General features: G+C 47.4%; 1 pseudogene; it reads right to left on the bottom strand.

Annotated features, from left to right (window-relative positions):
* Positions 1-15,232: 15,232 nt before the first annotated feature.
* LOC134891538 (5S ribosomal RNA) lies at positions 15,233-15,351 on the bottom strand (annotated as a pseudogene).
* Between the last annotated feature and the right edge of the window lie 11,414 nt (positions 15,352-26,765).

Genomic DNA, 26,765 nt, shown 5'->3' with positions numbered 1-26,765 from the left:
TTTTGTTATAGAAGCCATTCATTTATTTTGTGATATTTCAAGTTTTATACCTGTATGACAGTTCTCACTTGGAACACCAGGCATATTGCACCCACCTATTACTACTTACATAAATAGCTTAAAAATAAAATAAAAACCCATCATGTTGAACTTATTCTGCATTGCAGCTGTGTGGATACATTATGCTGGGTAACAACTATACAATTATCTAGCAGATAATCTGCCAGATCTGGCTGGTTGGAAAGAAAATCTGGTAATGGATAATAGCAAGTGACATTTGAACATTTGCTCCCAAACACTAGACCAGGCTTTCCCAACCACGGTCCTCAAGGCACACCAACAGTGCAGGTTTTAGTGATATCCAGGCTGCAGCACAGGTGACTTAATTAGTAGCTCAGTTATTTTGATTTAACCATCTGTGCTGCAGCCTGGATATCACTAAAACCTGCACTGTTGGTGTGCCTTGAGGACCGTGGTTGGGAATGCCTGCACTAGACAATGGACAAAACCTGTTGTTCATACAACTTAGTTATATAACAGATTTAACCAATTTGTATGCACAACAGTTTTTGTCCATTTTCCAGTGTTTGGGAGGAAATGGTCGATTGTCATTTGCTCTCATCCATTACCAGATTTTCTTTCCAGCCAGCCATATCTGGTAGATTATCTGACAGATAATTGTATAGTGTATGCCCAGATGTCTTTCATTGTGATAACCTTCAGCTAGCATCCCATCCATTGGCAAGATTCTAACCTTTATTTAAAGAATCTGGTCCTAAGGTTCCTTCTGCATGGATATGATGTCCTATTCATGGATGGCGAGTACAGGTGCACTATTTAAATATTACTATTTAGAATAAATGTCTCTTACGTCCTAGAGGATGCTGGGGACTCCAAAAGGACCATGGGGTATAGATGGATCCGCAGGAGCTTGGGCTCACTATAAAGACTTAAACTGGGTGTGAACTGGCTCCTCCCTCTATGCCCCTCCTCCAGACCTCAGTTAGACTTTGTGCCCAGGGGTGAATGGACACACACTAGGGGAGCTCTACTGAGTTTCTCTGAAAAGACTTTATGTTAGGTTTTTTATTTTCAGGGAGACCTGCTGGCTACAGGCTCCCTGCAGCGTGGGAGTGAGGGGAGAGAAGTCAGACCTACTTCTACTTAGTTCAAGGGCTCTGCTTCTTAGGCTACTGGACACCATTAGCTCCAGAGGGTTCGATCACTTGGTGCGACTAGCTGCTTGTTCCCGGAGCCACGCCGTCACTCCCCTCACAGAAGCCAGAAGAAAGAAGCCGGGTGAGTATGAGAAGTACAGAAGACGTCAGACGGCAGAAGACTTCAGTAACGGAGGTACAGCGCAGCGGTCGCGCTGCGCTCCATGCTCCCACACACCAACGGCACTCACAGGGTGCAGGGCGCTGGGGGGGAGCACCCTGGGCAGCAGTTACTGAGGTCAACATTTTTAACTGGCAAAAGAACACTACGGGCCCCGGGCGCCGCTTACGATACCCCCGCCAGTTTCATAGCAGCGGTCGTGCTGCGCTCCGTCCTCCCACACGCAAGTGGTACTCATAGGGTGCAGGGCGCTTGGGGGGGAGCGCCCTGGGCAGAAGTTACTGAGTTACGGGCCCCCGGCGCCGCGTGCGATACCCCACCAGTTCATAATGGCGGTCGCGCGGCGCTCCGTCCTTCCACTCGCCAGCGGTACTCATAGGGTGCAGGGCGCTGGGGGGGAGCGCCCTGGGCAGCAATTACTGAAGCTCCGGGCACCGCATGCGATACCCCGCCAGTCATAGCAGTGGTTGCGCGGCGCGCCGGTGCTCCCACAAACCAACAATTTACTTGGGTGCAGGGCGCAGGGGGGGCGCCCTGAACAGCAGTTTCAGGTATATATAGTGTGTTTACACTATATACTATCCCCGGCCTGCATATTTAAGATAACGGGGCTAGAGCGCGCCGAAGGGGGCGGGGCTTAGCCCTCACACACACTGGAGTCAGCGCCATTTTCTCTCTGTCCCCGCCAAAAGGGGGGGCACAGTATTTTAGTGTTATTTAGAGTGTTATAACACTAGTTGATTCAGAGATGAGTATAAAATCATGCTTGTGTGTATTTTATGTGTGCTCCCTGTCAGTTATACCCACTTTAGTTCACTTGTGTCGACAGGCGTGAGTGTTCTGTCATAAACACCTATGTGGTCACTGTCGGCATCCCCGACGTATGTGGGTACTTGATCAGGTCGGTAGTGGTATGCTTGTGGAAAGTAAATACTATATGGGAGGCGCAGTAGTATGTGGGTGGCCCTGTCGGCACCAACTGTTTTCACTGGGTGTAAATAGGTATACTTCCCTCGGACCCCTTGGGGTCGCAAGAATAAAATTTTGCCTGGTTACTAATCCCTGCTGTCGACGAATACTGGGGTTTTCTGTCGACTATAATGTTTCCTGGTAGATCCACAACTGGGGATTTTCAGTACATGGTCATACACGTTCAGAACACATTAATGTCACGGGGGACCTGCAGGCTCCGGACAATCCGCTTATATGTATATTATATATATAATTAGGATATGTGTATTACAATGTGTATTTCTCTAACGTCCTAGTGGATGCTGGGGACTCCGTAAGGACCATGGGGATAGACGGGCTCCGCAGGAGACATGGGCACTTTAAGAAAGAATTTAGGTTCTGGTGTGCACTGGCTCCTCCATCTATGCCCCTCCTCCAGACCTCCGTTTGATACTGTGCCCAGACGAGCTGGGTGCTTTTCAGTGAGCTCTCCTGAGTTCGCTGAGAGAAAGTATTTTGTTAGGTTTTTTATTTTTAGGGAGCTCTGCTGGCAACAGACTCCCTGCATCGTGGGACAGAGGGGAGAGAAGCAGCCCTACTCTCTGAAGCTAGGTCCTGCTTCTTAGGCTACTGGACACCATTAGCTCCAGAGGGATCGTACGCAGGATCTCACCCTCGCCGTCCGATCCCAGATCCGCGCTGCCGTCCCCCTCGCAGAGCCGGAAGACAGAAGCCGGGTGAGTATGAGAAGCAAGAAGACTTCAAATCGGCGGCAGAAGACTCCGTTCTTCACTGAGGTAACGCACAGCACTGCAGCTGTGCGCCATTGCTCCCACACACCTCACATACTGCGGTCACTGTAAGGGTGCAGGGCGCAGGAAGGGGGCGCCCTGGGCAGCATTTGGAACCTCTTTTTGGCAAAAGTAAACATATATACAGTTGGGCACTGTATATATGTATGAGCCCCCGCCAAGAAAATGCATATTTAAGCGGGACAGAAGCCCGCCGTCGAGGGGGCGGGGCTTCTTCCTCAGCACTCACCAGCGCCATTTTTTCTCCACAACTCCGCTGAGAGGAAGCTCTCCAGGCTCTCCCCTGCAGATTCACGGTAGAAGAGGGTAAAAAGAGAGGGGGGGCACATAAATTAGGCGCAAAAACACAATATAAACAGCAGCTACTGGGTTAACATTAAGTTACTGTGTTATTCCTGGGTTATAGCGCTGGGGTGTGTGCTGGCATACTCTCTCTCTGTCTCTCCAAAGGGCCTTGTGGGGGAACTGTCTTCAAAAAGGGCATTCCCTGTGTGTGTGTGGTGTGTCGGTACGCTTGTGTCGACATGTCTGATGAGGAAGGCTATGTGGAAGCAGAGCGGGAGCAAATGAATGTGGTGTCTCCGCCGACGGCGCCGACACCTGATTGGATGGATATGTGGAAGGTTTTAAATGATAATGTTAATTCCTTACATAAAAGTTTAGAAAAAGCTGAAGCCTCAGGACAGTCAGGGTCCCAACCCATGCCTGATCCTATGTCGCAGAGGCCGACAGGGTCTCAGAAGCGCCCACTATCCCAAATTGTTGACACGGATACCGACATGGATTCTGACTCCAGTGTCGATTACGATGATGCAAAATTACAGCCAAAATTGGCTAAATCCATCCGTTATATGATTATAGCAATTAAGGATGTGTTGCACATCACAGAGGAAACCCCCAGTCCCTGACGGGAGGGTACATATGTATGGGGAAAAGAAGCCACAGGTAACCTTTCCCCCCTCACACGAGCTAAATGAGTTATGTGAAAAGGCTTGGGAATCTCCAGATAAAAAACTGCAGATTTCCAAAAGGATTCTTATGGCGTATCCTTTCCCGCCAACGGACAGGTTACGCTGGGAATCCTCCCCTAGGGTGGACAAAGCTTTAACACGCTTATCCAAGAAGGTAGCCCTGCCGTAACATGATACGACTACCCTCAAAGATGCTGCGGATAGAAAACAGGAGGGTACCCTGAAGTCCATTTATACACATTCAGGTACCTTACTGAGGCCGGCGATCGCATCGGCCTGGGTGTGTAGTGCTGTAGCAGCGTGGACGGACACCCTGTCTGAGGAACTTGATACCTTAGACAAGGATACTATATTATTGACCCTGGGGCATATTAAAGACGCTGTCCTATATATGAGAGATGCTCAAAGAGACATTAGTCTACTGGGTTCTAGAATAAATGCTATGTCGATTTCTGCCAGAAGGGTCCTGTGGACTCGGCAATGAACAGGTGATGCCGACTCAAAAAGGCATATGGAGGTTTTACCTTACAAGGGTGAGGAATTGTTTGGGGAGGGTCTCTCGGACCTGGTCTCCACAGCTACTGCTGGAAAGTCAAATTTTTTGCCATATGTTTCCTCACAGCCTAAGAGAGCACCGTATTATCAAATGCAGTCCTTTGGATCACAGAAAAACAAGAAAGTCCGAGGTGCGTCCTTTCTTGCCAGAGGCAGGGGCAAAGGAAAGAAGCTGCACAACACAGCTAGTTCCAAGGAACAGAAGTCCTCCCCGGCCTTTACAAAATCCACCGCATGACGCTGGGGCTCCACAAGCGGAGCTAGGCCCGGTGGGGGCACGTCTTCGAAATTTCAGCCACAAGTGGGTTCACTCCCAGTTGGATCCTGAGTGTGGCGGCGCGTTCAGACGCAGCGGCTGCGAGCTTGCAGAGCCATGGGAGCAGTAGTAGGAGCAGTAGCAGGAGCATCGCTACCTACCATCAGACTCACCCTTTTGTTTGCAACGTGGATCGTGGGCCTGGGGGCTCTGCTGCCGTGTGGTCCATGTGGGATTGTGTACTCGCGGTGGGAGCTGCTCGCGGTCCGTTCCGCCTCTGGTCCCTCTGCTGCATCGCTGTCGCTGGGGGAAGCCGCGTGGGGGATCCTGCGGGCTTCCGGTGTCCTGGTGGCGGGCGGGCGGGCTGGTGCGGCCAGGGGTGTGCGGCCGGCGGGCGCCGGTGTGCGGGCTGGCGGGGACGCTGGCTGGCCTCCGGGCGCTGCTGCTGTGGATGTGGGAGGCGCTGGCCGGCCTCTGAGTGCTGCTGCTGCGGCGGGCTCGCAGGCTAGTTCCGGGGTCAGAGGAGGTGATGGCCCGAGGCATGCTGGGTGCTCCTCTGGTCAGGAGAATTGTGGTGGATCCTGCGGAGGTCTCAGGAGGACCGTGGTTGCTAGGGGCTGGAGGAGGCAAGGAAGCCTGGAATCTGGTCAGCCCGAGCAGCCTGAGCAACAAGACTCTGCCCATGAATGGAGGATGCCTAGTCCCTGGAGGGTATGCAAGCCCAGATGGAAACGCAGACCACGGAGAGAGAGGAAGCAAAAGCGGGGTAAAAGAGCAGGTATTAGGGTAAGACTTTATCTGTGCCCCTATAGACCAGCGCTTCCCAGTTTATTTATGGCAAACGTAAGATCTCTTACGAACAAATTGGATGAGATCCATGTGAGACTGGCAAACAAGTCCCCTTTAAAGACCTGCTCTCTCATGATTTTCACAGAGACATGGCTGAATGACTCTATCCTGGACTCTGTAGTTCAGCTTACAGATAGATCATTATTTAGATCAGACAGAACCATGGAATCTGGGAAAACGCGAGGAGGTGGACTATGTGTATACGTAAATAATAACTGGTGTACTGATGCCAGTCTTGTTGCGACTTTTTGCTCTGTAAATGTGGAATATATGGTGGTAAAGTGTCGACCATTCTATTTGCCAAGAGAATTTTCAGTGGCGTTGGTAATGGCCGTATACATTCCTCCCTCTGCTCATGTAGAATCTGCATTAGATATCTTGCATGCTGCTATAGTTAAACTGGAAACTAAATATGTTGAGGGGGTTCTTTTAGTAGCAGGGGATTTTAATCAGGCTAGATTGAAGGTAGTTTTACCAAAATTCTATCAATATGTTAAAGTCCCTACTAGAGGGGGAAATGTGTTGGACCATGTCTATTGTAATATTAAGGATGCTTATGCGACTTTTAGATATCCCAATATTGGTCATTCTGATCACATGTCCCTATTTTTGGTTCCAGCATACAAAACCGTAGTCCAACGGTTTAGGCCGACTAGTACTAGTATTACAGTTTGGCCTGAGGGGGCAATGCAGAAACTTCAGGATGCTTTGGAATTTACTGATTGGGGGTTGTTCATTGAAGAATCATTGGGGGATGATAATAATGTGAATGTGGACTCCCTTACTTCCATGGTCCTTGGTTATGTGTGTTGTTGCATACAGAGTGTAACAATTAAAAAGTGTGTTCGTACTTACGCAAATGATAAACCATGGATAAATGGTACGGTTCGAACCTTATTAAGTGAGAGAGACAAAGCTTTTAGATCTGGTGACCAAAATGTTTTTAGGGCTGCCCGTCAAAAATTAAAAAAGGGTATAATAGAGGCAAAAAGGGCCTTTTCTGTTAAACTCGAAAGCAAGTTTAAAAATGATAAAGATGCAAAAAGTCTGTGGAAAGGTATTCAAGATATCTCTGACTACAAAGTTAATAAGAACCCCTCTCATAAAGAGGCTGACAGTTCCCTAGGGGAGACATTAAACATATTTTACTCTCGTTTTGATAGCATGGCTGTTTCCCCTGTAGACTGGGATGGGAATCTGGAGAACGCGGAGCCCCTGGTACTGGATGAATTGTCTGTCAGACGGTGCTTTGCCAGTTCTAAATCAGGTAAGGCCCCCGGCCCAGATGGGATTCCGGGAAATGTTATCAAGACATGTGCTGAGCAGTTGGCTGGGATTTTTACTATAATTTTTAACCTTTCTCTTGCCACTTGTCATGTGCCTAAGTGTTTTAAGTCATCTATTATTGTCCCGGTCCCCAAAAATGGTAAGGCCAGTGAGCCAAACGATTACCGACCAATTGCTCTGACATCTCTTATAATGAAGGCCTTTGAAAGATTGGTTATGGGACACATAAAAAAAAGTATCCCAGCCAATCTGGATCCTTTTCAATTTGCATATAAAGCAAATAGGTCGACAGATGACGCTGCTATCACCTTGATTCATCGTGTGGCTACCCATCTAGAATCCACATGTTCCTCTGCGAGAATTTTGTTCGTGGATTACAGTTCGGCATTTAATACAGTAATCCCAACATCATTAGTGTTTAAATTATCTGAGTTGGGATTGAATAACTTTGTATGTAGATGGATCTTGGATTTCTTGACTAACAGGCCCCAATCTGTTAGATTGTACAATTCCCTGTCAAGCGAACTTGTAATCAGTACAGGGGTGCCTCAGGGTTGTGTACTGAGTCCCCTGCTGTACTCTCTGTTTACCTATGATTGCCATTCAAATTCGGAGTCAGTTCACATTATTAAATTTGCCGATGATATCGCAGTCGTAGGTTTAATAAGTAAGGACGATGAGTCAGAATATAGATCTGAGGTCGCTAGGTTAGAAGCTTGGAGTCAAACTAATCACTTAATTTTAAATGTAAAAAAAACAAAAGAAATGATTGTAGATTTTAGGAAAATTCACATGCAGCCTTCTTGTCCCCTAGTTGTAAATAACCAGGTTGTGGAGACAGTTGAGTCCTTTAAATTCCTGGGTATTAACATCTCCAATGACCTGTCTTGGGGTATCCATACACGATGTGTTGTTAAAAAATCTCAACAACGCCTGTTTTTATTGAGGAAAATGCGCATGGCAGGGATACGTAAGGAGATTTTAGTAAACTTTTATTCAGCAATTTTAGAGAGTGTCCTCACATACGGAATTATAGTATGGTTTGGAAACTGTACTGCTATAGAACGTAAGTCCCTTCAGAGAGTGGTTAAAACTGCAAGTAGAGTAATTGGAGTCAGCCTGCCCTGTATTCAGGATATATATGAAAAAAGGCTCCTCACTAAGGTGAAAAGTATTCTGGGAGATCTATCTCATCCAAATGGGGGGATGTTTTCTGTGTTGCCATCTAATAGGCGTTACCGTTCTATTCTTTGTCGGACAAACCGGTTAAGGGGTAGTTTTTTCCCAAAAGCAATAAACATGTTAAACCAGATAGGACCGAGATAAATTGACAATTGGGAATGTCTTGGGTTTAGGAGTGCTCTCTTCGTTCTGTTCTTATGGTCTCTGTATATGCTTGCTTTTTAGTTTCGTTGATTGTTCATTGAACTATTGATGACAATAAAGTATTATTATTATTAATATTGTGTCTCAGGGATACAAGCTGGAATTCGAGGAGATGCCCCCCGCACCGATACCTCAAATCGGCCCTGCCAGCTTCCCCCCACGAGAGGGAAATTGTGTTAACTGCAATTCACAAATTGTATCTTCAACAAGTGGTGGTCAAGGTTCCCCTCCTTCAACAGGGAAGGGGTTATTATTCGACCATGTTTGTAGTCCCGAAACCGGACGGTTCGGTCAGACCCATATTGAATTTAAAATCCCTGAACATATACCTGAAAAGGTTCAAGTTCAAGATGGAATCGCTGAGAGCGGTCATCGCAAGCCTGGAAGGGGGGGATTTTATGGTGTCTCGGGACATAAAGGATGCATACCTTCATGTCCCCATTTATCCACCTCATCAGGCGTACCTCAGATTTGTGGTACAGGATTGTCATTACCAATTTCAGACGTTGCCGTTTGGCCTCTCCACGGCACTGAGAATATTTACCACGGTAATGGCAGAGATGATGGTACTCCTGCGGAAGCAAGGAGTCACAATTATCCCATACTTGGACGATCTCCTCATAAAAGCGAGATCAAGAGAGCAGTTGCTGATCAGCGTAGCACTTTCTCTGGAAGTGTTACGGCAACACGGCTGGATTCTAAATTTTCCAAAGTCGCAGTTGGTTCCTACGACTCGTCTGCCTTTCCTGGGCATGATTCTAGACACAGACCAGAAAAGGGTTTATCTCCCGATGGAGAAAGCTCAGGAACTCATGACACTGGTCAGGAACCTATTAAAACCAAAACAGGTGTCAGTGCATCACTGCACTCGTGTCCTGGGAAAGATGGTGGCATCATACGAGGCCATTCCCTTCGGCAGGTTCCATGCGAAGACTTTTCAATGGGACTTACTTGACAAGTGGTCCGGATCACATCTTCAGATGCATCGGTTAATCACCCTATCCCCCAGGGCCAGGGTATCACTCCTGTGGTGGCTGCAGAGCGCTCACCTTCTCGAGGGCCGCAGATTCGGCATTCAGGACTGGGTCCTGGTGACCACGGACGCAAGCCTCCGAGGTTGGGGTTCAGTCACACAGGGAAGAAATTTCCAAGGTCTGTGGTCAAGTCAAGAGACTTGCCTTAACATCAACATCCTGGAACTAAGGGCCATATACAACGCCCTACGTCAAGCGGAGACCCTGCTTCGCGACCAACCGGTTCTGATTCAGTCAGACAACATCACCGCAGTGGCTCATGTAAACCGCCAAGGCGGCACAAAGAGCAGAGTGGCAATGGCGGAAGCCACCAGAATTCTTCGCTGGGCGGAGAATCACGTAAGCGCACTGTCAGCAGTGTTCATATCGGGAGTGGACAACTGGGAAGCAGACTTCCTCAGCAGACACGACCTCCACCCGGGAGAGTGGGGACTTCATCAGGAAGTCTTTGCACAGATTACAAGTCGGTGGAAACTGCCACAGGTGGACATGATGGCATCCCGCCTCAACAAAAAGCTACAGAGGAATTGCGCCAGGTCAAGAGACCCTCAGGCGATAGCTGTAGACGCCCTGGTGACACCGTGGGTGTTCCAGTCGGTCTATGTATTTCCTCCTCTTCTTCTCATACCCAAAGTGCTGAGGATAATAAGAAAAAGAGGAGTGAGAACAATACTCATTGTTTTAGAGTGGCCAAGAAGGACTTGGTATCCAGATCTGCAAGAAATGCTCACAGAGGACCCGTGGCCTCTTCCTCTAAGACAGGACTTGTTGCAACAGGGGCCCTGTCTGTTCCAAGACTTACCGCGGCTGCGTTTGACGGCATGGCGGTTGAACGCCGGATCCTAGCAGAGAAAGGCATTCCGGATGAGGTCATTCCTACGCTGATAAAGGCTAGGAAGGACGTGACAGCTCAACATTATCACCGTATATGGCGAAAATATGTTGCTTGGTGTGAGGCCAGGAATGATCCTACTGAGGAATTCCAGCTGGGCCGTTTCCTTCACTTCCTACAGTCCGGAGTGAATTTGGGCCTAAAATTGGGTTCCATTAAGGTCCAGATTTCGGCCCTATCCATTTTCTTTCAAAAAGAGTTGGCTTCTCTACCTGAAGTTCAGACGTTTGTAAAGGGAGTGCTGCATATTCAACCCCCTTTAGTGCCTCCAGTGGCACCTTGGGATCTTAACGTGGTGTTGAGTTTCCTGAAATCCTATTGGTTTGAACCACTCAAAACGGTGGAGTTGAAATATCTCACGTGGAAGGTGGTCATGCTATTAGCCTTGGCTTCGGCTAGGCGTGTGTCAGAGTTGGCGGCTTTGTCACATAAAAGCCCCTATCTGGTTTTCCATGCGGATAGAGCAGAATTGCGGACCCGTCCACAATTTCTGCCGAAAGTGGTTTCATCTTTTCACATAAACCAACCTATTGTGGTGCCTGTGGCTACTACTGACTTGGAGGATTCCGAGTTACTTGATGTGGTCAGGGCTTTGAAGGTTTATGTAGCCAGAACGGCTAGGGTCAGGAAAACAGAGTCGTTGTTTATCCTGTATGCTTCCAACAAACTTGGTGCTCCTGCTTCAAAGCAAACTATTGCTCGCTGGATCTGTAACACGATTCAGCAGGCTCATTCTGCGGCTGGATTGCCGCTGCCAAAATCAGTTAAGGCCCATTCCACTAGGAAGGTGGGCTCTTCTTGGGCGGCTGCCCGAGGGGTCTCGGCATTACAGCTTTGCCGTGCGGCTACTTGGTCAGGTTCAAACACTTTTGCAAAGTTCTACAAGTTTGATACCCTGGCTGAGGAGGACCTTGTGTTTGCTCAATCGGTGCTGCAGAGTCATCCGCACTCTCCCGCCCGTTTGGGAGCTTTGGTATAATCCCCATGGTCCTTACGGAGTCCCCAGCATCCACTAGGACGTTAGAGAAAATAAGATTTTACTTACCGGTAAATCTATTTCTCGTAGTCCGTAGTGGATGCTGGGTGCCCGTCCCAAGTGCGGAATTCTTCTGCAATACTTGTATATAGTTATTGCTTCAATAAGGGTTTTGTTATGGTTGCATCAGGGTTGACCTGATGCTCTATTGTTTATCATACTGTTAACTGGTTGTTTTCACTTGTTATACGGTGTGATTGGTGTGGCTGGTATGAATCTTGCCCTGGATTACCAAAATCCTTTCCTTGTACTGTCAGCTCTTCTGGGCACAGTTTCTCTAACTGAGGTCTGGAGGAGGGGCATAGAGGGAGGAGCCAGTGCACACCAGAACCTAAATTCTATCTTAAAGTGCCCATGTCTCTTGCAGGACCCGTCTATCCCCATGGTCCTTACGGAGTCCCCAACATCCACTACGGACTACGAGAAATAGATTTACCGGTAAGTAAAATCTTATTATTTATATTATGATTTAGAATGAATACTGAAGTAATAGTATTCCTTCTCATGTGCTGGTCGCTCTGTTGATAAAGCTCTAGGTCGGCCGTGACTCACACCTTCTCCAGACATCTGAAGGTTTATTCTTTTCCCGCCACGGATAGAATACTGTGATGGTCAACGCCTGGTCGACACAGGGCCCTATCTCAAAGGATCGTATACAGGAAAGCTAAGTGATATTATATTTCTATGCTGTGGGCTTATTTGCATTACATGCACATGTGGGAGTGTTTCTTTCGGTAAGACATCAGATAGATTTGCCCTAGAGAGACAGGGGAGGTTCCTCAGGTTGGTTCTTCTCTATAACATTGCGGCAGGCGCCGTATGTATACAGGAAGTGTGGCCGGGGGAATGCTGTGGCTGACTCCGAGAGTTACTGGACTTTTTCCCTGGGACAGTGTCCCGCTGTTTGGGGGGATGTCTCAGTACAGTCAATCTCGGGGGATATTCCTGGTAAGTCTATCTTCGGGAGTTAGTTTCCCTCACAACGGTTGGTGACGCCTTCTTTTGTGGGATGCAGTCATTTTAATCGGTTAGATACAGTTCTTTTTTCCTTTTCTGTACAGCCTGTGGAAGGTGAAAAGGTAAGAGTTCTGCAGCCTTATTAGGTGCGCAGAAGAGGATGTCAGTTCTGTTTTTGCCACATACACCGCATGTCGCAGAGTCTATATGGCGGAACCCCGCTCCGGTGAGGACTCAGTTACTACTTTCACTTAGTCTGGGAATAGACTAGAACCGGTGAGTTATTTATGGATTCCAAAGGGGGACATTCTGGAGTTACAGATGTTTCACCTCTCTGATTTTCTAATGGATGTTGCCGTTGCCCCTCTGGAAGGGGAGGTAGTACGCGACACCATACAGAGCTGCGCCAGGTTCAGGGCCTTGTCCTCCTGTCACGGTTATAAAAATAAATAAATTAAAAAAAATAGAGTTTACCTGTGTTGTTCTACGCATTCGCATTACCTGGAGGGAAAGCCAGGTTTGTCTTTTCACTGGAGTGATGGTAGTATGATGGTTTTCTTTCAATAATAAGAACCATTGTTATTTTGTACTGAGATGTTCGCCTGATTGAGGCGAGGTCAAGAAACAAGTGGTGCATATCGTTGTTTCTCTCTGACTGTTCTTCAACACAGGGAAGGGCTGTTGTTCCCAACGACGCAGATGTCGGAGGTGGTATCAGGGTTGATAAGGAACGGTTGAGGTTCTGTGTTTTCCTGTGGGAAGAAGTCTGAGGATCTTGAGTCGGATCAGATTTACAGTGCCACTTCATTAATGTGTTCCGTTGATGAAGGAGTTGGGTGCGGCCTAGGAGGCCTTTTCAGTGAGCAGGTCGAATGCCAGAGTGATTTCAGGGGACCTGTTGGGAAAGTGGTCCGGGTTTCACCGGCACAGGCACCGGAATATATTTCTAATGGCCAGGATATCACTTCAGTGGTGTCTGCTCAGTTCTCACCTCCTAGAGGGAAGAAGGTTCGGGATCCAGGATTAGATCCTGGTGTCCATATATGCAGATCTCCGAGGCTGGGGAGCAGTCCTTACATGGGAAGTATTTCCAGAGGAAAGGTCAAGCTGCGAAGCTTGTCTACACTGAGCTTTCTTGAATTAAGAGCTATTTTCAACGAACATATTCTTTGTGATCTGCCCGTGTTAATTCTGTCGGACGACTTGACAGCAGTGGCGTAAGTAAGCCGCTAGGGCAGAACAAGGAGCAAAGCGGCAATGGCAGAAGCTGAAATAGTTTTCCGCTGGGTGGAAAGACTGGTAAACGTTATATTAGCAGTCTTCGTTCCGGACGTAAACGACAGAGAAATAGATTTCCTCTGCAGACGTGCTCTCCATCCGGGAGAAATTCTGTCGTCATCGAGAAGTTTCACAGAAGTGACAAGTCTTTGAGGAGTGCCTCAATTGGGCATGTTGGCGTCTCGCCTCAACGAGAGACCTCAGGAATATGGTTCCAGGTCAAGGGACACTCAAGCTATAGCAGTGGACGCCCTCTTGACACCTTGGATGTTTTCAGTTGGTCTATATGTCCCCTCCGCTTTCACTCTGCTGAAGGTGATAAACGTAAGAAGAACAGAGGTTCCGGCGATCCTCATTGTTCCGGTCTAGCCAAGGAGGGTTGGTATCCAGTTCTTCAAGATTTATTCATAGAAGATCCCTGGCCTCTTCATCTACGGGAAGAACTGTTACAGCAAGATCCGGGCGTGTATCAGGGCTTACCGCGGCTGCGTTTGACGGCGTGGCGGTTGAAAGCCATACCCTACTCCGAATGGGTATTCCCAGTGAGGTCATTTACACACTTCTTCAGGCTAGAAAAGAAGTAATGGTGAAGCCTTACCACCGTATTTGGCGTAAATATGTGTCTTGGTGTGAATCTAAAAAGGTACCTACGGAAGACTTTCAGCTGAGTCGTTCTTCTCCATTCTTTGCAAGCAGGTGTGGATGCAGGCCTAAAGTTAGGCTCCGTTTCAGAGCAGTTTTGGCCTTATAAATTTTTTTAAAAAAAATAAAAAAAAAGAATTGGCCACCTTTCCGGAAGTTCAGACTTCCGTGAAAGGAGTACTGCACATCCACCCTCCATTTGTGCCCCCATTGGCACAATGGGATCTTGACGTGGTGTTGCGTTTCTTGCGCCTCACTGATTGGAACCTTTATTAAAGGTTGTGTTAAAATTTCTCTCTTGGAGAGTGGTCATGCTTTTGCCTGTTGGGCGACCGCAAGGCGGTTGTAGGAAGTAGCGGCTTTGTCTCACAAGAGCCCCTGTTTGCTCTTCCAAGTGGATAGAATTGAGAACTCGGATAGTAGTGCTGCCGGAAAGGGTTTTCTGTGTTTATCAAAAACCTTAGAAGGGTTGTTTAGCAAAGAGGCAAAAAAAAGGGGGACTCTAGATAATGTCTCTCAGGGGCACACTTATTTCTATATATTAAAGAGATGGAGGGTTAGATCGGATATCATAATTGGTAGGTGAGGTAAGATAAAACTTAACTTTTAATCACAGACGAAAAGATGATAAAATTACTGCTGTGCATCAGCAATAAATATTAAAACAAGTATTAAACAACAAAATGATGTTGACGATATAATAATATGTAACTCACTTATATTAAGAGGGTGACAGAAATTTTATCTGAAAACCCACTGATTTGTAAGCGAGTATTGATGTTTGACGTTTGTCAGAAGCGAAAATATATAAATGTTCCTATTATCTCTATGAAATTATGGTGTTAAGTAGATTGGTGTGTTCATAGAAGAGATAATGGAAAACCGGCTTGTGTAAGTATGGACTCCTAAAGAGTGGGTCAGCTGCAATAATGGATTGCAAGGTTGAACTGAAATTAAATTTGCTGATCAGCGGAAGGTATATTTCTTGGTGCTACAGTACCCGGTATTCCCAGAGGGTCACCCTTTCTGGTACTGACCTGGCCCAATGCTGCTTGGCTTCCAAGATCAGGCGAGATCGGGCATGTCCAGCATGGTATGACTGTAGAAAGTCGAAAGAATACCTGTCCGCATAGGCAATGGCCACTGATGAGGCAAATTCAAAGAAAGTAATATAATGACTGATGTTGGTCTATGACACGCTGGTCGCCCCCAAAATTACGTAAATGGATGGGGGGATCTGAAAAAAACTGGAGATGAATTTATCTCCCCTCACAAGCTTTATTTATACACACTCAAAATGATGTGTTTAATGGATGGATGGATCTGTAACAAACGGGGAGGTTAATTGCTCTCCCCTAAGGGATGTCTCAAAAATGAGATAGTAGTGAGAGCACGTGTGAATTGTATCACAAATAGTCCATAGTGAGTTCTTTCCAAAAAATGAAATAAGGACTATAGTGAGAACACCTGCTCCAAAGCATCCCAATTAATCCATAAATATGCAACCTGAAATGTTGGTGTGAAAATGACAGAGAGATATGGTGACAGTAATACGCCTGTGCTGTATAATGCAGAGCGTATGGACTCACAAGTTTACAGCCCACAGGTTGCCTGGATGGTTAATGATAAATAAACGGTTAATCAAGAAATACTGACAGGCAAAAAAGATCTCAAACTTGACCTAGCATCCAGTACGAAAATTAATGAGAGTTCATATAGGCTGCAGCACAAAAGTTGCAAGAGCAGCTATCCGTCTGTTCTGCAACTTCACACATAATACAATGCAATAGTTGATAAGAATCACAGGTTGCCTGGATGGTTAAAGATAAATAAACGGTTAACCAAGAAATACTGACAGGCAATACATACACTAATTTGCAAGAACAGCTGTACATTTATACCAAGAAGACATATTGATATTGCACCAATAGTCTTATGACTAATTATTTGAAAAAACTTATGAAAAATCTGTGCTGACCCATGTGATGGTATTGACAATGTTTAAATAAGTAAATATAGAATCCAGCAAAAAAATATTAAATTATTATATATGGCAGCTGTGACTATCTCATGTAAGAGAGAGAAAAAAACTGTCTGTGCAGATAACAATAACAGTGGTGTTACTTTGCAAAGCTCCCCTGCAGTCAAGATACAAATAATAACATAATTACCACAGTAATTGTAGAAATAATATGCGGCTAGTGAGTACTTCCCTACATAGGTAAATATCATAAATAGATTTGGTATGTATATATGGAATTTTAGTGCAGTTCATGAGTGGTTTCCATGTACTAGGTAACTGCTGTGTGTGTATGCTGTTACCATGGAAACCTCAGACACTGCACCGTCGTTGCCGGGGAAACAATACCCTTCTTGTGCCGCTTAAATGAAACAGAAGGCTTCCTTCTGATCCCGTGCTGAGTGCACAGGAGGGTGATCTGAGCAGGGGGCTGAGTCCACCGCATAAAGCGGTGGTATACTTGCTGCGATGCTGGATTGAGGAGTCCGCCCGCCGGAGCCCCGTCGCGGAGGTCCCGGAAGTCGAGTGCCGGACCGGAAGTGACGCGCGTTTCGCTGGGAGGAGCTTGTTCACATGATCTGCAAAAGTTTTATCTGCCCTCCCTGCAGTGCACATAGTTTTGCCCAACTGCTAAAAAATTTCTTGCTGCGATCAACTTGGAATTACCCCCCATGTGCACTGCAGGTGTGGCAAATATGACATGTGCAGAGAAAGTTAGATTTGGGTGGGTTATTTTGTTTCTGTGCAGGGTAAATAATGGCTGCTTTATTTTTACACTGCAATTTAGATTTCCGTTTGAACACACCACACTCAAATCTAACTCTGTCTGTACAAATTATATCTGCCCCCCCTGCAGTGCACATGGGGGGTAATTCCAAGTTGATCGCAGCAGGAAATTTTTTAGCAGTTGGGCAAAACCATGTGCACTGCAGGGGAGGCAGATATAACATGTGCAGAGAGAGAGAGATTTGGGTGTGGTGAGTTCAATCTGCAATCTAAATTGCAGTGTACAAATAAAGCAGCCAGTATTTACCCTGCACAGAAACAAAATAACCCACCCAAATCTAACTCTTTCTGCAAATGTTATATCTGCCCCCCCTGCAGTGCACATGGTTTTGCCCAACTGCTAAAAAATTTCCTGCTGCGATCAACTTGGAATTACCCCCATGGTTTTACCCAACTGCTAATAAATTTGCTGCTGAGATCAACTCTGAATTAGGCCCAATGTTAGCTAAGATTACGGCCTTACCCACTTCTTCACGGTAACCTTATATTCGGGTAAGTCCTTAACATTCTAAAGGGCCCTACACATTGGCCGATCCGCCGCTGAGCTGCCCGACGGCGAATACGGCCGACGGGCAACCCGGCGACGGAGGGGCAGTGACGGGGGGAGTGAAGTTTCTTCACTCCCCCCGTCACCCGGCTGCATTGAAGTGCAGGCAAATATGGACGAGATCGTCCATATTGGCCTGCATGTACAGCCGACGGGGGACCAGCGATGAACGAGCGCGGGGCCGCGCATCGTTCATCACTGGAGCCTCCACACTCAAAGATATGAACGGTATCTCGTTCATTTATGAACGAGATCGTTCATATCTTTGACTGATGTCGGCCAGTGTGTAGGGCCTATCAGTGTTCAAGTCTAAGGTATGGGACAAAAACAGCCCAGCCAGAACCACCCCAAGGCATCACACTAGTGAGGAAAGTGAAGTGTGTGAAAACATTGGATAGATAAGAGCAGATACTGCATGTGTTAGTGTTACAGGGGTGAGAAAGAAATGTGTGAAAATTGTTACATATATAAAAACAAACCAACAATAAAAGTGCTAGAGAGTGCTAAAGTAAGTATTATATTTTGATGCCCTGGAGCAGCCAACCCAAAGCAATTCAGGGGGACTCATACCTCAAAACTAGGGTTACCCACCTCATCCCTTTAATTCTGGACACATATTAATTACACAGGTTCTGTGGCTGATTAAAACCAGGTGAAATGGAGTCTTGAAGCTAGCCAGCCAGAGAACATGTGTAATTAATAATGTGTCCAGAATTAAAGGGATGAGGTGGTAACCCTAATCCAAACTCACCACACATCTGACATATTATACATACCTCCCAACTGTCCCGATTTTCGTGGGACAGTCCCGTTTTTTTGGGACTGTCCCACCCGCGGGCCACAGTGTCCCGCGGTGTGTGGAGGGGGGGGGGGGGGGGCAGTTGGGAGGGTCCTGCACTCTCTGCTCTGCTAAGCAGAGCAACGGTGAATAGACGCTGTGCGCACGAGCACAGCGTCTATTCGGTGCAGATAGGAGGAGAGGGGACATGCCAGCAGCTCACGGAGCGCTGGACATGCCCCCTCAGTGACGAAAATGGGGCGTGGCTCGCAATTGCGGTCCTCCCGTGAAGCCACGCCCCTTTTAATAGACCACACCCCTTTTTCGGGAGCCGCGCGCGTGTCCCTCTTTACCTAGGAGGAAAGTTGGGAGGTATGTATTATATACATTTTTAGGTCTTCATTGTGCCTTGTTTTAAATGTGCAGTCATAAATGCTAGGTTCCCTACTTAAGATTAATCAGTGACAGGCGGGGGAGGGGTGCTAACCTAGGATGAAGGGGCCTCAAACCTTCAAGTGTACATATAAATACACAATATAGGGAAGGGGACCTAGACTGAATACCCTAATAATTGCTACTAATGCGAGGCGCTAATAGCAAAATAAAAGAACAGTGCTAAAAACTGATAATGCAGACAAGTGTAGACTGATGAAAAACACTTTTTATAATTTATTAAAATGCATATTTCAACATGGTGAGGATTTTTTATAGGTAAAGTCACATTTACTAGTACCCTCACAATCGAAAAAACAAGAATCAAAAGGAGCTAAATTCCCAGTCTCTGTCACAAATTTGTTAGGACACAAGGGCCAATATTTACTAAGAATTCGAGTTTGTCCGATTTGTGTTTTTTTTTCTAAGTCCCAATCCGGGAATTCACTAAGCACCAATCTCGGCAGTGTTTGGACAATTCGTAATGGTTTGATTTGCAAAGTTCCGAAATACGAATGAATAGACCATCGGTCAAACGCGGCTGATTGTTATGCACACCAGTGCCTGCAGGAAAGTACTAGTGTCAGAACTGTTATGCACTCCAGTGTCTGCAGGAATGTACTGGTGTTTGAACTGTTATGCAAAACAAATGGACTCACAGACAAACTGGGGAATATGACATAACGTACACAGAAGGTGATAGGGTAACAAAATACACACACAGTGAACAGAGAAGCCCAGAGGCTAAGGAACTGGGTATCTCCCTTGTATTAGAACTGCTCAGATGTAAAAAGCAAGATGTTGTGTTTTAATACGTAGAGAACCCGAAATGCTGTTGCTAAGGGCAACAGCAAAACCCTAAAGGGTTACCAACGGGTGTGGCAGTAAACTCCTTGGTCAGAGATGGAATGATAGACACAAGGAGAGCCTCCACAATCCTGATTCTCACTTGCAGTGCACAGGTTTAAGCTTACTGCCACTAAACTGACCCCTGACACCTAGCACAGTGAGACAGGATTAGACAGGCAAGTGTTAGAATACAGCCGCAAACTTGCTAAGTTCACAGAGTAATAACAGAACCCCAGCAAGCTAAACGACTGACTCCAGTCTTACTGCTAGGTCTGGATTGGCAGAGTGTAATACCAAATTCCCAGGCCTATTTGCAGTAAGCAACAAACAAATACAAAGCTACACAGTACTGGCTAACTTTCATGAACTGACTAACCAACAGAGATTCAGCAGCATCTGCTTACCCTGAAAAGAGGCCTTATAAAGCAGGTGCTGTCCACGCCCCACTCAGACCTCACAGACTGTGAGCACAAAAACCAGCACCGGATCCCCTGCCGTGCACAGAGCCTATAACCACTGCACAGCAAAAGACCCGAACCGGAGTATCAGCTGCGCTCAGGTTACTCCACTAGCACTTGTCTCCCGGTTGCCATGACGACGTGGCAGCACAGGGCAGGAGACCCTAACAGTACCCCCCCTCTGACGAGGGGTCAAAGAACCCCTACCACCGGGTTTATCGGGGAACTGCGAGAAGAAAGAGCGTATCAGTCTGGGGGCATGAAGATCACAACTGCGCACCCACGACCGCTCCTCCGGGCCATACCCCTTCCAGTGCACCAAAAATGACAGCCGACCCCGAACCACCTTGGAGTCAAGAATCCTTTCAACAACAAACTCCCTCTGGCCACGTATCAGAAGAGGGGAAGGTCTTCCACTGGAAGAAGGATTACTAATCGCCCGTTTTAAAAGGGAACAATGAAATGTTTTATTGATACCCAAAGAACGGGGCAGATCTAACTGAAATGCCACCGGATTGATAACCCTGGTGATCTTATAAGGGCCGATGAACCGGGGCCCTAACTTATGAGATGGCTGTCTCAACTTCAAATTCTTGGTAGACAACCAGACGAAGTCTCCTAATTTGAAGCTGCAGGGTCTTTTCCGCTTATCAAAAACCCTTTTGGTCACTAATGACACAGACACAAGGGCTTTCTTCACTTTCCGCCAAATACCTCTAAGGACCGAAACCACAGAGGAACCACCAGGCGTGGAGTCCAGGGGGTCAAAAGAATTGGCCTTAGGATGATGCCCATACACACAAAGGAAGGGAGAGATCTCTGTAGCAGAGTGAGCCGCGTTGTTATAGGCAAACTCCGCCATGGACAGATGAGCAACCCAGTCAGTCTGACACTTGGAGACATAACACCTGAGGAACTGCTCCAAGGACTGGTTCACCCTTTCAGTCTGCCCATTAGACTGCGGATGGTAGCCTGACGACAAGCTGACAGAAATCTGGAGATCGGAACAAAATGCCCTCCAGAATTTGGCCACAAACTGGGATCCGCGGTCAGAGACCACATCAAGTGGCAACCCGTGGAGACGCACAACATGCAGCATAAATAATTCAGACAGGCGTCTGGCTGATGGCAGCCCAACCAGTGGAACGAAGTGCGCCATCTTCGAAAACCTGTCAACAACAACCCAGATGGCTGTCATCCCCGAGGATTTGGGCAAGTCCACCACAAAATCCATTGAAATGTGGGTCCATGGCTTAGATGGGATAGAGAGTGGATGTAATGGGCCAACAGGAACCCCTCTAGGAGTCTTATTTCGGGCACAGATGTCACATGCCCGAACCCACTGATCCACATCCTTAGCCACCGAGGGCCACCACACCGCCCTAGATAGCAACTCCCGAGTTCTGGCAATACCCGGGTGACCTGCCGACTTCTTGGCATGGAATTCCAGGAACACTCGCTGTCTTAACCTAGGAGGCACAAACAAAAGACCTACCGGAAGGTCTGGAGGAGCCTGCTCCTGTGCTCTAAGGACTAATGATAAGAGGTCCTGGGTAATGCCCACTTTAATACATGATGGGGAAACAATGGGCAACGGCTCCTCGGTGGTCTCCTGGATTGGAGCAAAACTCCGCGAGAGCGCATCAGCCTTGATGTTTTTTGACCCAGGGCGATATGTTATCAAAAAATTAAAGCGAGCAAAAAACAAAGCCCATCGTGCCTGCCTGGCATTGAGACGCTTCGCTGACTCTAAATATGCCAGATTCTTATGGTCAGTGAGAATTGAGACCACAAACTTAGCCCCCTCAAGCCAGTGTCTCCACTCCTCGAGTGCATCCTTAATAGCCAACAATTCCCGGTTACCCACGTCATAATTCATCTCGGCAGGCGAAAATTTACGGGAAAAGTAAGCACAGGGATGAAGGCGATTATCAGACACTCCCATCTGAGAAAGCACTGCCCCAATACCCATCTCAGAGGCATCCACCTCCACCACAAAAGGACGCTCTGGATCTGGGTGTCGCAGCACCTTGGCCGAAACAAATGCCCTTTTGAGACGGGCAAAAGCCGCTTTAGCCTCACAAGACCAGTGAGCAACATCCGCCCCTTTCTTAGTGAGTGCCACCAAGGGCGCCACTATAGACGAAAATCCAGCGATAAATCGTCTATAAAAATTCGCAAAGCCCAGGAAACGCTGAAGCGCCTTCAAACTAGTGGGCTGCACCCAATCCAGGACTGCCTGTACCTTGGAACCCTCCATTTGGAAACCTTCTGGGGAGATAATATATCCTAGAAATGCGATTTGCTGAACTTCAAATTCGCACTTCTCCAGCTTCGCCCCAAGCCGGTGGTCTCTGAGTTTCTGGAGGACTAAGCGTACATGCTTCTGATGTTCCTCCAGGGAATGGGAGAAGATTAGGATGTCATCTAAGTATACAACTAAGAATCTATCCAAATATTCCCTGAGCACATCATTCATGAAATCCTGGAAGACTGCCGGGGCATTACAGAGCCCAAAAGGCATCACCAAATATTCATAATGCCCTGAGTGGGTATTAAAGGCAGTCTTCCATTCATCCCCCTCTCTTATTCGGATTAGATTGTACGCACCGCGTAGGTCAATCTTAGAAAAAATGGTGGCAGTACGAAGCTGGTCAAACAAGACCGAAATGAGAGGCAGTGGGTATGAGTTTTTAATCGTGATACGGTTCAATTCCCTGAAGTCGATGCAGGGTCGCAACGAACCGTCCTTTTTACCCACGAAGAAGAACCCCGACCCAACTGGAGACTGTGAAGGTCTGATAAATCCCTTAGCCAAGTTCTCCTGAATGTACTCTGCCATAGCCTGAGTCTCAGGACGTGACAGGGAGTACAACCTGCTCTTGGGAAGCTTAGCATTTGGCAACAAATCAATGGCACAGTCATAGGGGCGATGGGGAGGTAGTACCTCTGCAACTTTTTTGGAGAACACGTCCGCAAAATCTGCATAACACCCTGGCAATCCTGGCAAACTTAGCTGCGAGAGCCTGACTGGAAGGCTCAAGCAACTCCTGAAACAATCAGTACCCCAACTAAGAATCTCCCCAGAGACCCAGTCAAATTGAGGATTGTGGGCCCTTAACCAGGGTAACCCCAACACCAATGGGGCAAAAGTACAGACAGTCACATAAAAGGACAATTTTTCAGAGTGTGTGGCTCCAATAAACAAAGAAATCTGGCTAGTGCAAGAGGTAATTTTACCTTGGGATAATGGTTCCCCGTTTAACCCACAAATCTCAATTTCCGATGCCAAGGGTACTAAGGGAACAGAGTGTTTTAGGGCGAATTGGCGGTCCATAAAAACCCCGTCGGCCCCACTGTCCACAAAGGCCTCAGTCTTGACAGTTTGACCGAGGATCTTCAAGGTCACCGGAATGATAAAAGTCTTCTTGGGAAATTCTGACTTCTGGCCTGACAGGATATTTCCCATCACCCTCAGGCCCTGAAGTTTTCCGGCTTTTCTGGGCATGATACTACCACATGACCTTTATTCCCACAGTACAAACACAACCCCTGCTGTCTCCTCCGCGTCTTCTCACGCGAGGAGAGGCGGGTAGCCCCAATCTGCATAGGCTCCTCAGAAAATTCCTCAGAGTCTGAGGTTCCCTTGGGAAGGAAGGAAATCTCAGTCTCCCTTTCAAGCCTACGCTCTCTCAGCCGTCTATCCACCCGGATGGATAACTGCATGAGCTGATCCAAGCTATCAGGCAAGGGATATTGTACCAGTTGGTCCTTTATCTGGTTAGAAAGACCTCTTCGGTACTGGTGTCTCAGGGCTGGGTCATTCCACTGGGTATCATGGGCCAACCTCCGAAACTCCGTACAGTAAACCTCAACTGGCCTTCGCCCTTGCTTAAGGATCGAAATCTGAGCCTCGGCTGAGGCCGTCTTGTCAGGGTCATCATACAACATGCCCAGTGCCGTAAAAAAAGCATCAACACTTTTAAGCGACGGACAGTCAGGCTGCAACCCATATGCCCAGACCTGTGGGTCTCCTTGTAGCAAGGAAATCACTATGCCCACCCGCTGAATCTCCGACCCAGAAGACTGAGGCCTAAGCCGGAAGTATAGCTTGCAGCTCTCCTTGAAACAAAAGAACTGCGAGCGATCTCCAGAAAAACGATCCGGGAGATTTACTTTCGGCTCCTTAACCCCTGCAGGAGCTGCTGCTGCGGGAGCTCCGCCAGCAGCCTGGGAGGTGTGCATTTTAATGGACAAATCATTAAATTGTCGAGTCAGGACCTGCACCTGATCGACCACCTGTTGCAACGTATTTTGAGGGGTATGCTCCATATTCCCACAAAATTTCAACAGGAGTATTAGGCTGCTGAATATGTTATGCACACCAGTGCCTGCAGGAAAGTACTAGTGTCAGAACTGTTATGCACTCCAGTGTCTGCAGGAATGTACTGGTGTTTGAACTGTTATGCAAAACAAATGGACTCACAGACAAACTGGGGAATATGACATAACGTACACAGAAGGTGATAGGGTAACAAAATACACACACAGTGAACAGAGAAGCCCAGAGGCTAAGGAACTGGGTATCTCCCTTGTATTAGAACTGCTCAGATGTAAAAAGCAAGATGTTGTGTTTTAATACGTAGAGAGCCCGAAATGCTGTTGCTAAGGGCAACAGCAAAACCCTAAAGGGTTACCAACGGGTGTGGCAGTAAACTCCTTGGTCAGAGATGGAATGATAGACACAAGGAGAGCCTCCACAATCCTGATTCTCACTTGCAGTGCACAGGTTTAAGCTTACTGCCACTAAACTGACCCCTGACACCTAGCACAGTGAGACAGGATTAGACAGGCAAGTGTTAGAATACAGCCGCAAACTTGCTAAGTTCACAGAGTAATAACAGAACCCCAGCAAGCTAAACGACTGACTCCAGTCTTACTGCTAGGTCTGGATTGGCAGAGTGTAATACCAAATTCCCAGGCCTATTTGCAGTAAGCAACAAACAAATACAAAGCTACACAGTACTGGCTAACTTTCATGAACTGACTAACCAACAGAGATTCAGCAGCATCTGTTTACCCTGAAAAGAGGCCTTATAAAGCAGGTGCTGTCCACGCCCCACTCAGACCTCACAGACTGTGAGCACAAAAACCAGCACCGGATCCCCTGCCGTGCACAGAGCCTATAACCACTGCACAGCAAAAGACCCGAACCGGAGTATCAGCTGCGCTCAGGTTACTCCACTAGCACTTGTCTCCCGGTTGCCATGACGACGTGGCAGCACAGGGCAGGAGACCCTAACACTGATATTTCATACAATACGGGCATTCACTATTCATTCGTATTTGGGTGTTAGTTTCTGAGTGCTCAAGTGCGGGTCTGTTTTTTTTCGAATCGTTAAAAAAAGCAGCAAAAAAATAGACCTGCTTTTTCCAGTCGAGTTTGGATAACCATGCACGGATCATTGAGATCTGTGCATGGTTATCTATGGGAAAGGGTCTGTTTAGTGTAAAAACTGAGAACAAAATTGCGTGGGGTCCCCCCTCCTAAGCATAACCAGCCTCGGGCTCTTTAAGCCGGTCCTGGTTGATAAAATATAGGGGAAAAAATGACAGGGGTTCCCCCATATTTAATCAACCAGCACCGGGCTCTGCGCCTGGTCCTGGTTCCAAAAATACGGGGGACAAAAAGCGTAGGGGTCCCCCGTATTTTTGAAACCAGCACCGGGCTCCACTAGCCAGGTACATAATGCCACAGCCGGGGGACACTTTTATACTGGTCCGTGCGGCCCTGGCATTACATACCCAACTAGTCACCCCTGGCCGGGGTACCCTGGAGGAGTGGGAACCCCTTAAATCAAGGGGTCCCCCCCCTCCAGCCACCTAAGGGCCTAGGGGTGAAGCCCGAGGCTGTCCCCCCCCCCCCCCATCCAAGGGCGGCGGATGGGGGGCTGATAGCCTTGTGAAATAATGTGAATATTGTTTTTAGTAGCAGTACTACAAGTCCCAGCAAGCCTCCCCCGCAAGCTGGTACTTTGAGAACCACAAGTACCAGCATGCGGTGGAAAACCGGGCCCGCTGGTACCTGTAGTAGTACTACTACTAAAAAAATACCCCCAAAAAAAGGACACACACACCGTGAAAGTATAAGTTTATTACATACATGCACACCTCCATACATACATACTTACCTATGTTCCCACGAGGCTCGGTCCTCTTCTCCATGTAGAATCCTTGGGGTACCTGTGAAAAAAATTATACTCACATAATCCAGTGTACAATCCGACCTTTGAATAATCCACGTACTTGGCAAAAAAATAAAACGGAAACCCGACCACGCACTGAAAGGGGTCCCATGTTTACACATGGGACCCCTTTCCCCGACTGCCAGGACCCCCCCTGACTCCTGTCAAAGAGGGTCCCTTCAGCCAATCAGGGAGCGCCACGTCGTGGCACTCTCCTGATTGGCTGTGTGCTCCTGTAGTGTCTGTCAGGCAGCACACGGCACAGATACAATGTAGCGCCTATGCGCTCCATTGTAGCCAATGGTGGGAACTTTGCGGTCAGCGGTGAGGTTACTTTCGGTAACCTCTGACCGCAAAGTTCCCACCATTGGCTACAATGGAGCGCATAGGCGCTACATTGTATCTG

Source organism: Pseudophryne corroboree, chromosome 3 (assembly GCF_028390025.1).
Source record: "Pseudophryne corroboree isolate aPseCor3 chromosome 3, aPseCor3.hap2, whole genome shotgun sequence".
NCBI lineage: Eukaryota > Metazoa > Chordata > Amphibia > Anura > Myobatrachidae > Pseudophryne > Pseudophryne corroboree.
The sequence above is the reverse complement of the archived record's forward strand: the minus strand, read 5'-3'. Positions and strand labels throughout refer to the sequence as shown.